Raw genomic sequence first — 18496 nt, 5'->3', positions numbered from 1 at the left:
TGACGTATGGCATAGCTATACAAATAGCAGCAGCTTGGATGATCTAGAGTTCAAAAAAGAATGGAAGAATGGTATTATCCTTCAATTATGACTGTGTCTGAGATCCATATGCCAAGTCTTGTCAGGCTCATGCCTGTGGGTGCCTGCATTCTGTGTCATATTTACTCTCTGTATACCAGATAACAGAAAAACAAACAAACGTGAAGTTCAGAGTGCAGATCTCTTTCAGAAAAAGCACGTAATGTGTATAGTAAAATTGCTTAGGCTAAGAAAAAGATTGTGCCAGTTTATAATAAAAATGAGGCTTTAAATAGTTTATAAGTGGAATATTTAAAAAATCCTCTTTGGCTTTTGTGACCTTCAAAAATAGCCCTGATTATCAAAGCAGAAATAAATCAGATGTGTGAATCAAATTTTCCCCTACAAATAAACACTCGCGACATCGCGTTAAAATAAATTCCATAGGATTTATGGGTAAATGAGACTCCAGTGCCAGCAGTGTTGCCTGTCTGATCAACTTCTAAAAGGCAAAATTTTTTGGCAATAGACTCTTCCTTGCCATAATGCAGATTGCATTTTTAATTTTGCAAATGTCTATTGATTGACCATTGTGTCCTTGACATTGTACTAGGTACCAGGCACTCAGCGATTAAGCCTGCCTATGGAGGAATTACAAGTGTTTTACTTGCAGTCAACCGATGTTCTCCCTTAACTCTGATCGTTGTCGGAAACTAAATCTGGGTTAGGAGGAACAGAAAAGAAAAATAAATGAGAAAAGCATTTTTCATGAAGAACTATTCTGCAAAGAATACCTTATTTTTTTCTTTTCTCTCTTTGTCCCAAATCTAATCTTTTTATCTGACGTTGACATTTATTCTTTGCCAAATGTTTAGTCTTGCTATTGATTTATTCTTTGCCAAATGTTACTATTTTGTTGACACCCTCTATCATTTATTTACCCCATATTTTATTTACTGTAATCTATGTATGCACGGAGCAAGATAGATTGGGGAGTGAGACTCTCAGAGTATGGTTTTAGACCTCTTAAGAAAAATTTCCTTTAGTTCTCTCCTCTGCTCACTGCTCTGAAGATCGAGTCAGTATTGTGAGGCAGATGTGAATTAGGTAAACCCATTTCTGCAGGCCTATTAGATTTTTATGATTAAGATATATAATATTATATATATATATATAAGCTGTAGCTAGTATCTTACAAAGTTTTCTTACTCTGAATATACTAAAAATGATTGTCGTAGTTGGAAGAAGGAACTACAATGTCAAAGTGTTAAGACAAACATTTGTCAGTTGATAGCCAAATTGGAAAAACATTATAAGAGATTATAATGAAATTCACTTTATATGTCTATTATCAATACTAATATTTTTATCTGTGAAAAGAGATTCATTATTTCAACTTTTTAATTATGAGAACTCAACTTTTTCCACTTCATATGAAGAATCCAGGCTCCATAGATATTTTGCAAGATTACTTTTCTTTAAATAAACATGTACATGTATATATGTGTATATATATATATATATATATATATATATATATATATGTATAACATACACACACACACACACACAGATGAATAGCTTTTTAAATATGAGCGTACAGGGACAACTAATGAATCTCTTTATTTCTTAATTGTTCTTTCCTCCTGTGGACTTTGGACAGTGCTTTTTTATTTTAGGTAACAGGTAATTCAGTTAAATGAATTGGTTATTTTCAGCAAACAGATCCTTCTTGGCCTCCCACTGGGTCTGAGGCACTGAGTCAGGAGTTGGAATTAATCACCAGGTCAGGGAAAATTCCAAACAATCATTAGTGTCTGGAATCATATGAGACATTTCCTCATGATAACATCATAAAATTGAGAAGGAAAAATTGCCTTCCTGAATTACAAACTGCAGAATTGAGAAGGTAGCATCAACTACAAATTTATCCACTTATTAGGGAATTTAAAACTTTATCATTTTGTAGAGAAAGAGCCCATATTGTTATTCTATGTGCCATTTATACAGCTTTAAAAACCCCCAAAGATTTACTGACAAAGATGCTAAACTTCTGCTTTTAGAAATTACCTGAACAGTGCCAGAGACAAATTTCTGTTTGAGTATAAAGCCATTATTTCCAATAAATCAATTTATTGGGGGTAAAGATTTCAACCATCAACTTTCTCTGTGATGATTTTACATTTTTTATTATGTTATGAGATTATGCCGTAGCCTATGCCAGAAGCCTGTTGCTGTGAGCTAGAAAGATGAGAATTTAATGAGGTATAAAACATATACACAAATTGCAACGTCAATGATGATGTCTTAATAGCTTAAGAGGCTTGCATAACTGCATTATAAACTGGAACATAAAAAGATACAGCATGTTGACATCAAGCTTGTAAATCAGCAACCCAAAGGCCTAAGAGCTTCACAATCTAGAGCAGAGGCAATTTGCTTCAGTATTCTTAACAACAACAAAAAGCAGAGTGCACAACATCCATAGAGAACTGTTTTCTTATTCCAAAAGTAAGAAATCCTGCCATTTGCAACAATGTGGATGGAACTGGAGGGGATTATGCTAAGTGAAATAAATCAATCAGAGGAAGACAGATATCATATGTTTTCACTCATTTGTGGAACTTGAGAAACTTAACAGAAGACCATGGGGAGGGGAAAGAATAGTTTCAGAGAGGGAGGCAAACCATAAGAGATTAAATACAGAGAACGATTGAGGGTTGATGGGAGCGCAGGGGAGAGGGGAAAATGGATGATGGGCATTGAGGAGGGCACTTACTGGGATGAACACTGGTGTTGTATGTAAACGATGAATCACGGGAATCTACCCCCCAAGCCAAGAGCACACTGTATACACTGTATGTTAGCTAACTTGACAATAAGTTATATAACAAAAATAAATAAATAAAAATAAAAGTAGGCTGGATTTACTTCTTTGTTAAAATGAAACAACCTAAGTCTTAGAGAAAGAGCGAAGTTAATTTTTTAAAATCATTTTTTCCCCTGTAAATCAGATGACAGAATAAGAAGCCATTTCATTTTTATTACAACTAAAAGCCGAAGCAAAGGAATGGGAAAGGCAGAATGGGTGTGGAAAGGAAAGGTGATCCTTTTCATGTATTGGGATCACCACCAATCTAGTCTCTGCTTTCTCAGTTTATTAATGAGATCTCTGAAAAGTAACCCAGACAGATTCATTTGTTTTACAACTCAAAGATTTCCTGAGAATATCTTCCTAAACCTTTAGTTCTGGAAGTCAGTTCTATTTGCTGTCATGCCATGCTTTCCTTACTTCCCTAGGTTTAAAACCAGCAGCTACAGCAGCAGCAACAACTTGCTGAACGTCACGGACAACCTCTGATAACGTCAGGGCCCCACAGCCGTGCCAGAGAGCTTTCAATATTTCTAGATTTTTTATTCCTGAATTGGGAAAAAAGTCTGTTGGATTATGAGGGATACCAACTTGGTTGTTATATTTTATTAATATATTTAGGAGAAGGATAAAAAGTGAAGGAGCAATATATCAGAGAGATAAAGATCCAGCTTTCTTTTTTAAATTGGCCAGACCTCATAGGTTCGATTTCCAGATCTGCTAATTAATAATTTAAGAAATGTGTGATCTTGGGTAAATTCCTTATTTTCACTATATTTCTATCTCCACGTCTGTAAAATGGGAATTATAATGATGATAATAATAATAATAGCTACCTTGAGGTTGCCTTTTTAGTTAGAACAAAACCTGGTGCACAGTAACACTCTATATAGAATTAAATGTTGGACAGCTCAGTCCTTTTCTTCAAGACTTTCCCTAATTAATCAGGGACACTGGCATACCTCTGTTGCTGTTTCATATGGATTCAGAACATCTTTATAATTATTTTTGAAGCTTGACACTTTCATACAGATTAAGGAAAATCTAGAGAAAAACTTGCTTTGAAGGCAAAATGTTAATATCTAAGTCAATAGTATTCCTCTTAGAATGTGTTTTCTGTTGAAAACTTTTCCTTTTGTTAAAAGGAAAGCACATTCACATTCTCAGCATTTACAGCTAAGTGAAAAACTGAAAAACATTTGACTGTCAAAAGTTTTATTACATGTCAAAACTTGAATTTTTATTAGAATATGATGGAAAAAATTTCAAGTTGATTTTTTCTCACTTAAATAGGCAGAAATTTTGTATTTTAATTAGCTTTGGAAGTTGTCACTATCTTTTATTACTTGAGAAAAAATAGATTTTTCTATATATGAAAATAGAACTAAATAGTGTTTAATTTAAAAATCCATATATGCATTCCAGTATTTTCCAAAAAAGTCTGATTTAAGCATCACTCAGGGTCCTTCTTGATAATGCAGATTCCCAGGGTTCATTCCAGAGCTATCAAATCAGAAGCTCCAGGAGAGTTTGTAATAATGTGCTAGGTGATTCCTCTGATCAGATAAGTATGTAAAGAACTAACTTAAACAAATGTTTCTCTGAATTAAACATGTCTTTGAGATATTTAATCATTAAAAGACAACATGGACTTTCTAAGAGAGAGGCTTCTATTGATAAAAATAGCACAAGTTTGAAGGGCAATAAAGTTTATATTTTATCAACACAACTAATTTATTACCTTAATTCCTTTTAACCATCTCACACTATTCACACTAGTTATATTTAAATTTGTAATTTCCTCAGAATCACAAAATGTTTTGACTCTCTGACAGTCAAAACTAAGAAGTGCAGATCATACCTAAGGAGCTTTGTAAGTGCAGACCTACTGTTGCTGGTTTAATTTGTGAAGGGATTTTAAATATTGATTTTTTTTTTTCTTTAACAAATGACTTAAACTATCTGCATGTTGGTGCCTGCCAAGGTATTGTGTGAAATTTTACCAGCTGGGAATTATTCCCTCATTCTCTGGTGTGATTAACACTTCCAGCTGTAGAATAATTAAAATGTCAATCAGTTCTGAAACAGAGCAAAACAGTTTCTCATTTGATCCGTCAGTTGGAAGGCTAAATGGGGAACACGTCAGGTGTCTGGCCCTCATCACAACCAGAGTTCACATCCCACCCCTCCGTTCTCCCCCACCACCTCCCCTCTTCTGCCTTTGAGTACACACACACTCTGGAGGCGGAGGGCACGTTCTGCGCAAGTGTGGTTCTTCAATATGCCATCATTTTTTGAAAATGTGTTTTGTTGATTATCCTTAAGGAATTGGAGGAAAAGGAGGTCAGAAGTTTAAGTGATGGTTGGATATATGTGTTTTCTGCATGGTACATGTTTCTCAGACCATGTTAACATACATTCCATTAACTTTTCCCCTGCTTTCTTGAGATATAATTGACATATAACCTTGCATAAATTTAAGGTATACAACGTGTTGATCTGATACACTTCTGTATCATAAAATGATTACCATAATAGCCTTGGCCAGTACCTTCACCACCTCACATAATTGCCATTGTGTATGTGTGTGTGTGTGTGTGTGTGTGTGTGTGTGTGTGTGTGTGTGTTCAGAACATTCAAGAGCTACTCTTTTGGCAACTTGCAAGTATACAATACAGAATTACTAACCGTAATCACCATACTGTACATTAGATTCCCAGAATTTAATCATCTTATAACTGGAAGTTTGTTTAGTTTTGAAACTTCTTCCTTTCTGACCTGTGGGCATTGACCTGATGTATGCCTCCCATATATAATCTTCCATAATGATCAGGCTTCTAGGTCTAGGAGAAAAAATCCACACCATGCCGTATGCAAGGCATGTTGTTCAATGATTAATGCTACATAACGTTCTAGAGTCTTTAGTCTTGTGCCAATATGGTGGCTGGAAAATGCAGGGTGAAACAGAAATTTAGATTCATGCATCCTTGAATGTTCCAGCCCCATCTCTGCTTCTTAGATATTCTTTTATAGGTCTCGATGCCTGGAGTCAGCAGTGGCTGTGTGGCTTTTATGTTTTCCTGTTAGAGTTCTTTTTAACTTAATTAAGGCCTTAATAGGAGTTTTATTTCCCTTAGAGGGTTATTGTGAAGTTTAAAGTGGCCTCAGACACAAGTACCCAAAATACCTGTTCCATCAAATATCTTTCTGAACTTCCAATTTTACTCAGAGGAATATTGCTAATCAGGTATGTGAACTGTTTTGGATGAATCTGATATTCTAGGTAACAGTCTGTCTGACTTCTATAGTGATTATTTTGGTGTGTTTTTTTTTTTTTTTTAAGCCTTTTAAGAGGTGGTAGCAAAATGTGAGTTTCTGAAAAGGGTGCCAAATTGGTGGAAGCTAAAAAAGTTGGGTTTCTGAGAAAGGTCCTCTCATCTGAAGGAACCCTGAGGATCTCGTAAGCTAGTGCCTACTTTGCTGACAGACTGAAGCCCAGGTAACATGGTAATGCCTCTGTGATTTATATCTTCACATACACCATTTGTAGCACATTTGCTAGAGCACATTTATAGACTTAACTCTTTAAAGCTCCTTTCTTGGGGCGCCTGGGTGGCTCAGTCGGTTGAGCGTCCGACTTCGGCTCAGGTCATGATCTCGCAGTTCGTGGGTTCGAGCCCCGCATCGGGCTCTGTGCTGACAGCTCAGAGCCTGGAGCCTGTTTCAGATTCTGTGTCTCCCTCTCTCTCTGCCCCTCCCCCACTTGCACTCTGTCTCTCTCTGTCTCAAAAATAAATAAACATTAAAAAAATTAAAAAAAAATAAAGCTCCTTTCTTACCATTTTTCTCCTTCTAAAATAGTTGTGCACACATGTGTTTTTTGAATTTTTGTTACTGCTAAAAAATTTACTCTTTTTACTATTTTTTCCTCTTTCTTCAACACCAAACATCTTTGTTCCAAAAGAGGAGTTAAGACAGCTGTAATCTTGGTTTACTTTTATGGGCAAAAGAATTATTTTACTGATTTCTTGAGTCATTATTCTTATACATTAAAGGTAATCTTTTCCTCGGATGACCATGCTTTTATTGTGTGGCTAAGATTATATCAACAAGGGCCAGTCCACTGATCTCTTAAGATTCACACTTGAAAAGGAAATTTGGGATCCAATAAGGGAGGTGAGACTGCAGTTCAACTAAAGAAATTGCCTTTTAAAAAGGACAGTGAAATTCCTTCAAGTACAAGGTGTGCACCTTGAGCTGTTAAAAACTGTAGTTATTGTTGGAATTTTACTCTGGGTAGCAGATATTTTAATGTTGATGAGTCCCGAGTGCAATACTCTTGGCTATTTTTGAAGACTGTAGTGCGTTAGAAAGCAAAAAAATATAAAGTTACCCCAAAAATGTCAACATCGCATCTGAATGGGTTCAGAGCAAAATCAGTCCATGCCCTGATGCCTTGTGCTTTCTCTGAGAATACAATAACTACAAATGGTGCCAGGGGGAAAAGGGAAAGGGCTTCTGTTGACTTCAAATAAAGGCGATATCTGACAAAAGGGAAGCAAATGGTACCTGGATCCGCTATTAACAAAAGCCTTGTATATCTACAGCTGCACTCTATGAGCACTTTGGAAATTAAAGAATTGCCAGCTTTTCCACTTTGGGACAAAAAACATTTGTGCTAAACAGCCGGTAAGTAAGTGCAGTAAACATATTTTTACAGTGAATAGAATTGTTTTATATTTTGGGGACTGATGGTGAATTTCTACTGCTTCTTGATTAGCAAACATTTGGCAGTTCTCGAGTCTTTAGACATTAAAATGCCAACACAGATTTTTATTCTCAGACTGAGCTCCTATATTTTTTTTCATCCCTCTAACAATTATCCTCAAAACATTTGAAAGCACTAAAATAAAACGTGTTCTGAAAACACATTAGGAAACGTTTTACCTGTGTGACTTTAATAAGCATGTAAATAAAAAAGTACTGGGTTGCTGTTGAACTTCCTTAGGGCAGACATGAGAACACAGTACATGCGTAATGGCTGTTTAAACTGTTGGTGGGCACTTCCTAAGGTCTTGCCTTGGGACAACCAAGGGTTTTACTGCTGTACAAGAAGGCTAGTAAAAACAGATGTTTGTGCAAAGCTTCTTGGGTTTCTCTTTTAGTAGTGAGATTCCTGCTCATTTTTTGAAACCAAGAAATTTCTAAGAGATTTGTAAGTTTTCAACAATGACTTTTACTCACTTTGATTTTTAAGGGTCACGTCCTTATGAAATCTTTTGTTATTATATTGTAATTACCTCCTTTGGAAGATTTTCTTTTAAATGATAATTTTGAGTATCTGACATTTCTACCTTAACAATGCCTTTAAGATCAGGAGATTGACTATATTTGTTTTGCATCCATACTGTCAATATTATTTTTCATTATAGTTAGATTAGCTAATGAAATAGAAGGCAGCTTTTTAATTATCAGCTTTTACAAAATTTGAAAATGCAAAGAAAACTCGTGAGTAAAATAGTTTAATTTTGCAGTGGCTTACATCTTGGTTGCAATGCAGGATTTTGCAAATCTGTGATTGTATGAGTGTGTTGTGGATGTATTTGTGCATGTGTGTATGTGTGTGTGTACAAGGGGGAGTCATGGCTTTGTCATTATAGCTAAACATTTTAATTATAACATGATGGTGGTGTATTCGTTTGCCCTGGAACAAATTATCACAAAGCGGCTTAAGACAACACACTTTTATCGTCTTTCAGTTCTGGAGGTGAGCAATCTGAAATGGGTTTCACTGGGGTTAAAATCAGAGTGTCAGCAGGATTACCTCTTCTGGAGGTCTAAGGGAGAGTCTTCTTCTTTTTTTTTCTTTTTTTCCTTTTCTATTTTCTAAAGGCTGCTTGCATTCCTTGGCTCCTGGCTGCCTCCTCTATTTTTGGAGCTAGCAATGGCATCACTCTGACCTATTTCCATCAGCGCCTGTCCTTTTCTGACTCTGATTCTTCTGCCTCCCTGTTCTAAGGACCTTTGCGATTATATTGGTCCCACCTGGATGATCCGGGATAAGTTCATTATCTCCAGCTCAGAATTCTTAGTTTAACCAGAGCAGCAGTCACTTATGCCATGTAAGAGAATATACTTAAAGGTTCTTGGCATTAGGACACAGACATCTTTGGCAGGGAGCATCATTCTGCCTACTATATGCCTTTTAAGCGGCACGAAATTCTCTCCTAATAAAATTCTCACCACTCACCTCTCCCTTCAGCAACACTGCCCACGATTTCTTACCTCTCCTGAATTCCCGCATTTCTATCATCCGACTAGTTCACCTATTATCTCAGGTAACCATCCTTGGGTGTACATGAAATTAATGTGGATGCAACTTGCCCAACCTCCCCCCAGTACACCTACTTCAGAAACTCTGGACTTTTCCTGACTTCTCCCTCATGTGGGGTGGAAACATTACTTCTAGAACAGAATTCTTCAACCTGCATTTCTTTTCTCCGTGCTGCTTCAGTTCCCTGAAACTGAAGCATATCTTTCTTCCAGAGGTGCCATTTCTGTCAGATCTTACACTGGAAGTAAATTCTTTTTCTACTTCTCATACTCAAAATGCATCCGGCCCCTTATTCCTTGAAGGCTCTTCCAGACCATTATTCCACCACCATCATTTCACAATCCCTCCTCCCTTGAAGTTGTGTTCTCTCCATACTTCAGCCTCTCCTGTGTATCTTCGTTAATATTCTAGAGCGGTCCTTGCAAAACTATCTGTGAGGTAAAAGACCAGTTTTTCTTTTTCCCAACCTGTTGTCAACTAATACTTTAGTAAAAATATAATAAATATGAGTTATTTGGGGATTAAAAGAAGAAAAAAACAAGACATTACTAAATACAAAGCAAAATTTTATAAGATTCAATCTAAAATATTTCAATAAATATAATCAAAACAAATAAAATAGGATAAAATAATAAGAATCATAAAAATTAAACATAATGCATTGAAAAATGTGCTTGTGAATGGTTAATATAGGGTATAGTCATATTGCTCATAGCAGTGTGTTATTCTGCATCATAACTAAACAGGAACAAAGAGTTTTAAGTGGAATAACAACTTTCCATATTTTCCCCTATGTACTCTGAATAAACACCATAAATACATATTGTTTGTCTTTGAAAAATAGGCTTGCTTATATAAAATAGAGGGTCTGATAACTATGTACTTGCAGAAGATAATGCAAATCTAAATTTTTTTTTCTATATTATCCTTTCATACAGGAAGCTTAGGGTATTTGTTCTTAACTTTAATCCAAAATGAAATAAGTGATGCTCTTTTTTTCAAAATATGTTCAGTGTTTCATCAGTACCTGATTTTAATAATTTATCCAGTAAGGTGCAATTAAATCTAAATTATACTTAGATGAAAGAAATAGATTCTAAAGCCGTGAAATTCCCATGTATGGAAGTTTCTGTGTACTCTTCTTTTGATGGAAAAGTAAATTCTCAATATTCTATCAAATGCAGGAGGTATTTGGTTATAACTTTCCAAACGTAGGCAGTGTCAACACAATCACCCTTTCAGTGATGATTATTGTTAAACCTTGGAACTTATCACAAGCTGTAGAAATTTTGTTATTTCATGCTTTTAAATTTCATTTTTTCCCTTTAATTTATCAGATTTAATTTATCAGCAAATTCACCCATTCCTTCCCTGGATGGAAGTATTAAGATAACTAAAAATGCCAAATGTATCATGCCAGTAAGCAAGCCTGGCTGTAAAATCACATCTTTAGAAAACTGATACCAAACTAGAAATGGATTGGATTTATTTCCTAGTTTAAATATCTTCAGTAAAACTTTTGCCTTAATAAATGTCATGCCTCATTCATGCAACAATTTTTAAATAATAAACTTTTCATATTTTTAAAATAGATAATAATCTCAAAGTTAATATATTAGCCTTTACGTAACCACAGTTTTCACTCTGACACCAGGCTTTCTGTTTAGTTCCACTGAAAACATTTTATAGGAAGACTCTCTTGATGAAGGAAGCGCCATGTTGATTTATACTTTTTGCTCAAGCTCGGAAATCTGGGCAATAACCCAGAATGTTTCCCTGTTTTTGCACCTGTGAAATGTGCCATCAGAAAATACTTCTACACCAAGCTTATACTCCAAACCGTATTTGCTAACTACTTTTATACATTCTAGAGCTAGTTGTGTTCATTGGCACTGAAGCTAGAAGAAAGGGTGGGGGGAGAAAGAAATGAAACCTCTCTTCATACCAGCTTCATGTTTGGATTGCAGTTATACTAAAAGAAATGCCATAGTAGCAACATCTGTGCATTCAAAAAGTTGCAGTTAAAAATGTGTCCTTAGCTTTATCTAGTCTATGTATCTGTCCTTCTTATTATTAGCCATTTCCTAATTTTTGAGCTATGGTGTCACTGGAAAGTGATACTTGAACTACACACTTTGCCACAGATACACCCAACATTTTCAAAGAAACATCTTTGACGTAATTTTTTACTTCCACCTTGGGAAATAATATATAGATTTTTATTCATAGTAAACCAAGCTGCTACTCTGTAAGAAGTCTCCAAGCTAAAATGCTTAAGTGAGGATTATTGAATGTCTACTCTACCAGCTTTTGAATTCGAAGCGCTTTTAAAAAATTATTTTGACTCCCTAGTCTCACCCTGAAACAGAAAAAGAAAATTTGATTTTAACTTATGTTATTTATGTTATTTCTTTATGGTTTTAATCCTTCACTAGCCACTACATTTCCAAAATAATATACCTTGGTTTTAGCACTTCCTCATCCCTTGTGACTAAAAGATCAAATTCAGTATATAAGGAATTGTATATGTTTTGTGGTAAAACCATTATGTATTCTACTGATCTTCATTTTTTGGAGAAACGCCCACTATCATCATTTGGTTTGCTATTATGGCTGCATATGCAGTATACAAGAGCTATGTCTTGGCAAAAAGGTCTAGTGATGCTTATTTCACCTGTTGTAAATTAGGGAAAAGTAAATTCAAATTTTATTTTCCTAATTAATAATGTGAAGAATTTTATTGTTTTAAGTTTATTTATTTTGAGAGAGAGAGAGAAAAAGAGAGAAAGAGAGAAAGCAGGACAGGGACCGAGGGAGAGAGAGAGAGAATCCCAAGCAGGCTCTGTGACAGTGCAGAGCCCTATGTGGAGCTCAAACTCTTCAACTACGAGATTATGACCTGAGACAAAGTCAGATACTTAATGAGCCACCCAGGCGCCCCTAGACTATAATTTTAAAACAAGCTTGATTAAAAATTAAAATTATTTTAAAATAATAAGAGAGAAGAATATAAATAATTGTTTTTCTCATACTTCTGTATGTTTTTGGATTATGGTTAATGAATTAATCTTAAAATGTCACAGATTGTAACACTGTGCCATATACGAGTTTTAAAATACCCAATCTGGTATATACACTGCCAATGAGATGAGATCGCTGATTCTGTGCTTGGATGTCACAGCAATGTTGAATTGTTATAAACATTTCTAAACATTTATTTTCAATTTCTGAAAATAGTTCAGTTTTCCAGACAAGTAACAGAGGGATCTGCACCAGTTCAGTTACCATACTTTGGCCTCAAAATTATAGGCTATAAAAATATCTCGTGAAGTTAATTAAAATGCAGATTCAGAGTCAATAGATCTGAAGTGGAGTCCAAGAGTATGAGTTTTTTTTAAACCCCCTTAGGTGTCTCTTATAGGGAGTATTTAGACTACAGCTTTGTGATGCAATCTCCAAGAAAGCTATATTCTCTTGATCTTATGCTGATCTTATTTTACTAATCCTTGGAATAAAATTTCTGAAAATGTTGAGCAGGAATCACCTGGAGTGCTTGTCGACAAAGTAGATTGGTAATTCTCACTGCAGAATCTCCAAGAGTGGGACCTGGGAATCTGCATTTTTAAGAAGCTTTTCCAGGCTCCTTATGTATATGTAAGTCTAGAACCCACTAGCCTGCATGCTATGTGTCATCTGCTTTCTTCCATTTTCTCCTGTATTTCTAATCATTTTTATTCAAATACAGCATGACATTTATTCTACTTTTAGCTTTCTCATTATTTTCCTTTCTACTTTACTGGCTTCTATTTCCTTCCTACCAAGGTTTTCTCTTCTTTTATGAGGTAACCCAGTCTCATGACTTTACCATGTAACCTCTCTGGATAAATCATATTTTTAATGTGGACTTCCATCTTTTATTCTATCTTATATTTTCAATTCCTCTGGGCAACTCTTATATTTTTGGCATTTCAATAAAAGTTTGAACAGAACTGAATTTATCTGCTCTCCCAAACTCTTTTATATGTTGATTTTTTGGGGTATCATTTTACAAATGCCACCATTTTCCCAGTCTCTAGGATCAAGTCTTTAGATTTGTGCTTATTTCTTGCTTTGATAGGCAAGATTCTAAAATGACTCCTGTGATTTGTACTCCTTGAAATACATCCCTTTTTGTAATCCTCTCCTTTTTAGTGAAGGCAGAACTGTGATTCACTTCTAACTATTAGAATGCGGCAACAGTGAAAGAATTGCTTAGATGTAGCTAATGTCTCTAACCCCTTAACTTTAAGTTCGCTAAATGGGAGATTATCCTGGGTAGACCTGTCTTAATCATGTAAGTCCTCTGTAAGAGGAAACAGCAGACACCCTATTCCACACTGGCTTTTAAGACACAAGCTGCCATGAATTCTATAGCATCAAGGAATGAATCCTGCCAACAACCTGAAGAAATTTGGAAATGGGTTCTTCCCTAGTCAAGCCTCCAAATTAAATGCAGCCCCACTACCATTTTGATATCAGCTTTGTGAACCTTGAGCTGAATACCCAGCAAGGCTACGTCCAAACTTCTGACTTAAAGAAACTAGAGATAATAAATGTTTGTTGTTTAAGCCACTAGTATTGAGTAACTTGTTATGCAGCAACAGAAGAAGACTAATACACTTCTTTTCCTTCAATTTCCAGTTTCTCTTCAAATGAGGCAGAATTTACTATTCTGCCTATACATTATTTCTTACTCCCATCTTTCACCTTCTGTTGGTGCCACTTTGATTCCGAATCTCATTTATTCCCTTTTTATCACTGAAATGTCCTTTTAAATGCTCTTTTGTTTTCTATATCTCATCCTAAGAACCACTACAGGCACTAATCATGTCTCTCTAGCTGGAAAGAGAGAGGGTCAGTGTGGTTATATAGTGTAATGTTTGATCTGTGATTTTGCTGTAGAGAAGTTAGAGGACAATCATGTCCATGGCAGAGCTACCAGAATGGGTGGCTGAGATGGAGAGAGAAGGACCCTAGAGATAGGTTAAGGTTAATAGAAATCACAATCACTATGTTGTATATGCTATCCAGGTGGACATTGAAAGTATAAAATATGCTGGTTATTTTAATGTAATATTTTTTTTTTAATTTTTTTTTTCAACGTTTATTTATTTTTGGGACAGAGAGAGACAGAGCATGAACAGGGGAGGGGCAGAGAGAGAGGGAGACACAGAATCGGAAACAGGCTCCAGGCTCTGAGCCATCAGCCCAGAGCCCGACGCGGGGCTCGAACTCACGGACCGCGAGATCGTGACCTGGCTGAAGTTGGACGCTTAACCGACTGCGCCACCCAGGCGCCCCTTTTAATGTAATATTAATATAAGAACTGAATATATATGGGGCACCTGGGTGGCGCAGTCGGTTAAGTGTCCGACTTCGGCTCAGGTAGTGATCTCGTGGTCCATGAGTTCGAGCCCTGCGTCGGGCTCTGTGCTGACAGCTCAGAGCCTGGAGCCTGTTTCAGATTCTGTGTCTCCCTCTCTCTGACTCTCCCCCGTTCATGCTCTGTCTCTCTCTGTCCCGAAAATAAATAAACGTTAAAAAAAAAAAAAACAGGAACTGAATATAAATGGAATGACCCATTTTATATTGTTTCTCATGCCTATCTTCATAGAAACTTAGTAATAGTGCCCCTTGACTTTTTGAGAAAAAATAAAAGAAAATATGAATGTTATCTAACTCTTTACACCTTGTAACAAAAGTCATGTGTTTCAAAGTCCAGACAAAAAAATTTGATGCCATGTAAGAAAAAAACAAAACAAAACAAAACAAAAAAACCCTTATGATTGTCAAACCTGCTAACAAAAGGTGACTCACTTAAGCTCTTTCATACAGTGGCTGCTTTCCACTAGGAAAAACAAATGCCAGTGTTAATCAAACCAGCATGGAAGTTAATTAGAACCCCAAGAACAAGCAGATGGGCTTTGCACCTTGGACACATGAGTACCCTATTTCTAAAGATGACCTCAAAAGATTGCATAACAATCAAGCTCGGCACAAGTCAAAAATAACTAATTAACTTTTCATTTTTCCCATAGTAATTTAGTCTTGCTCTTTGAAAATATTTTTAAACTGAGAAATCCCCATTAATTTCTGTATATTGGTTGTTCAAAGGAGGGTAATGACCCTTTACTTGATTGTACATACCCATCATTTAATTTATTTTTATGTGTGCCTTAAAAACAACTCTCAAACATGAGGCATCTTTAGTTAATGGCCTCATTAAATTTGAATACAGAGACAGGATTCTAGAGATTAGAAAACTTCCGAACACTATATGGAAAATATTTCCTTATCTACCTAAGAGTTAAGAGAGAGATGGCCATAACCTGTCCCAGAGGCGCTAGTGGAGGGACTCTTCCACTATCCCAGACCCCTGGAGGCTTAGAGTGGAAACGTTGGGAAGATAGTGCATCGAGGAAGGCTTTCTTCCCAACAGTTCCTTCGATGTTTTAGATGCTGCTCTCACCTCCTTCAGGAGTGGAATCTGCCCACTCATTGGTTGCCCAGACCCAGCACTGATAAGATCAGGGGTCACCTGCCTTGTCACTGGGACAGGTTTTGTTTTGTTGTGCTAGTTTTTTTCTATAATCAATCTACTGAGGCCCCACAATTATATTAACTGACCCGGATGAGCTTAACTCTGTCCTTCCCTTTCACTTTTGTATAGAATCCTGACAACTGGCCTAGATTTTCTCTAACCCATGCCCCCCATGCTCTGAAGTTGCTTATGACCTTTGGATACCTGCCTTGGTTTTGTGGAGCATCTTCCCTTCCTGACCCTAGAGTACAGTTCCCCACATGGGAACTGCTTTACAAATAAATGTCTCATTTGTGAATTGTGATTTCAGCTGTTGACCACTCACCATGTTAACCCATTACTTCCCTCCATTTGCTCATAAACAAAAAAAAAAAGCGCATTTTTTGCAATGTGCAAACTATTGGGGATACAGAAATAAATAAGGTGTCTGCACTTGAGTGACTGGTAAAGGAGACAAATATGGGGGAAAAAGAAAAGAAGGTTCCTGCCACTGTAGAAAGAGACCTCGTGCGGAAGATGACTGCTATAAGCCCCACGAAGCAGGATTACATAGCATGCGTGTAGCAAGAGATTGCCTCATATGTAGGTAGGCCCTTGTAGGGGATATGGGCCCTCCCCCAGCCTAGTGACAAAAGGCAGTGAGTCCTGGCTCTGGGCTGCTCTGGCAGGATTGGCACTCTCCCTTGTAGCTGACCAGACTTTGGACACCCACCATGAGGGACCAGAGACTCCTGGAGAGCTATGTTCCCTTTCCCATGTGCATTAATTATTTGCATTGTTCGTTTATGAGTTTCCTCAAAGCCAACTGGATGCCAATAATGCCAAGTCCAAATCATCTTGCTTGTCGATGTTGGAATCCTAATCAGACTTTGTGGTGGTGTCTGTCCACCCACCTTCCCCCTTATTACTGACAGAAAAGTCACTGGGCCTTGCCCAGGACCATTGGGACCAGCAGAGTGATATCAGAGAGGCTCAAGACCATGCATCCTGAGCTGTCCTGCAGGCTTCTAAGCAACCCCTGGCTACCCTCTCCTCCTCTTCCCACTCCTCTGAGCTCTAGATAACAAAACCAATGGAGAAAGGCTCTAGGGAGAGAGCAGTGCTGAAACAGAGGTTCCCCGAAGAGTATTGCTACCTGTTGGGGTCAGCTTATGTGACAGAGGAAAGAGGATCAAGTCCAGAATGTGGGTCCTGAGCCACGGCCCTGGGCTGCAATCCTCCAACCATAACGAAATCAGGAGCAGCCCATGCTGCTCAACCCTGTCCACATGACCAGCCAAGATATTGGACACCTGCAGGTGAAGATGTGCTCACTGCCAAAAGGGGTCAGACATTTGAAGGACACATAAAGGAGAGTAAATACAATGATAAAAGAAAGTAAATAAATGAGCAAGCAAGACTAGATGAAATAGGCAGATCAAGTTTTTTAAATAAAATAATATCCTGGGGCGCCTGAGTGGCTTAGTCGTTTAAGCCTCTGACTTCTGCTCAGGACATGATCTCATGGTTCGTGGGTTCAAGCTGTGCTGATAGCTCAGGGCCTGGAGCCTGCTTCAGATTCTGTGTCTCCCTTTCTCTCTGCCCCTCCCCCGCTCACATTCTCTCTCTCTCTCTCTCTCTCTCTCTCTCAGAAATATATAAACATTAAAAATTTTTTTACATAAAATAGTATCCTCTAATACATGGTAAAATAAGGAAAAAGCAGGCCATTCTAAAAAAAACAGTGGAAATTTTGAGTGTTAAAAGATAATAATTAGAATTAAATAATAGATGGGATAAAAACATGGAAAGAATTAGGAAGATAAAGAGAGAGAATTATAAAAGAAAAGTTAGGATCTGTAGAATTTGGTAGGATTGGATGGAGAGGAAATTATTGAGGAATCATGCATAATTTTTTAAAACTAAAGCAAGGTTAAAGTAAATAATGTTGAAAAGATTCGTAGGATACTAAATAGAATAAATAGAGAAAAAAATCACATAGATACATTATGGTGAAATTTAAGAACATCAACAATATTGAGAAAATCCCAAAAGTTTTAACAAAGGAAAAAAGACTAGATGGGACTTAGACATCCAGTAAGTAACACTGGAAGCGACAATGAGGTATGGAATTTTATTCTGATTACTATTATTAAGTATTTGTGACCTACAAAAAAGAAATAATAAACACCATACATCTATTATCCAGGTTAAGGAATAATACATTAACTACATTTCTCGTGTAAGTACTATGCTTGCCTGAGTCAGATTCCTTCCCACTATGCTGAATTTGGTGGGCATCATTACATGCATGTCTTCATGATTTTAGTACTTGTGGGCACATTTGTAGACGATGTTATTTTGTGTTGTGTTTTTTTAAATACGGAAGCCAGATATTTTACTATCGCTATTAAACTGTCACTTATCTTGGTGTAGCAGTGTTTCTTCATTTGTATAAATGACAGGAGCCAAAGAGATACATGGACAAATTAAGATAATATTGCATATCAGCTAATGCATGCAGCTAAACAAATTTGATTTCCACTTTAGTAATTTCTAGAGGCACTTACTTAATATCAATGAGTTCTGACAGGAACTCATTGATAGATAATGTAGACTAGTTACATCATTCAGGGCCTTTTTACGGAATAATGTCAGCCTTAAAATATATGTTCTTTGAACTACTCTTCACCAGATAGATACTATGAGAAAC

The 18496-nt window shown here is 36.7% G+C and overlaps 1 pseudogene across 1 annotated transcript in view; it reads left to right on the top strand.

Annotated features, from left to right (window-relative positions):
• Positions 1-7495: 7495 nt before the first annotated feature.
• LOC147577219 (dolichyl-diphosphooligosaccharide--protein glycosyltransferase subunit TMEM258 pseudogene) overlaps positions 7496-18496 on the top strand; it is a 203218-nt pseudogene continuing 192217 nt past the window's right edge. The window contains exon 1 of the transcript XR_015240039.1: positions 7496-7579. The product of XR_015240039.1 is annotated as a dolichyl-diphosphooligosaccharide--protein glycosyltransferase subunit TMEM258 pseudogene (transcript). The remainder of the gene's footprint in view (positions 7580-18496) is intronic.

Source organism: Puma concolor, chromosome C2 (assembly GCF_028749965.1).
Source record: "Puma concolor isolate L17-30 chromosome C2, mPumCon1.1.hap2, whole genome shotgun sequence".
Classification (NCBI taxonomy): domain Eukaryota; kingdom Metazoa; phylum Chordata; class Mammalia; order Carnivora; family Felidae; genus Puma; species Puma concolor.
This window is presented reverse-complemented; position numbering and strand designations above follow the sequence as displayed.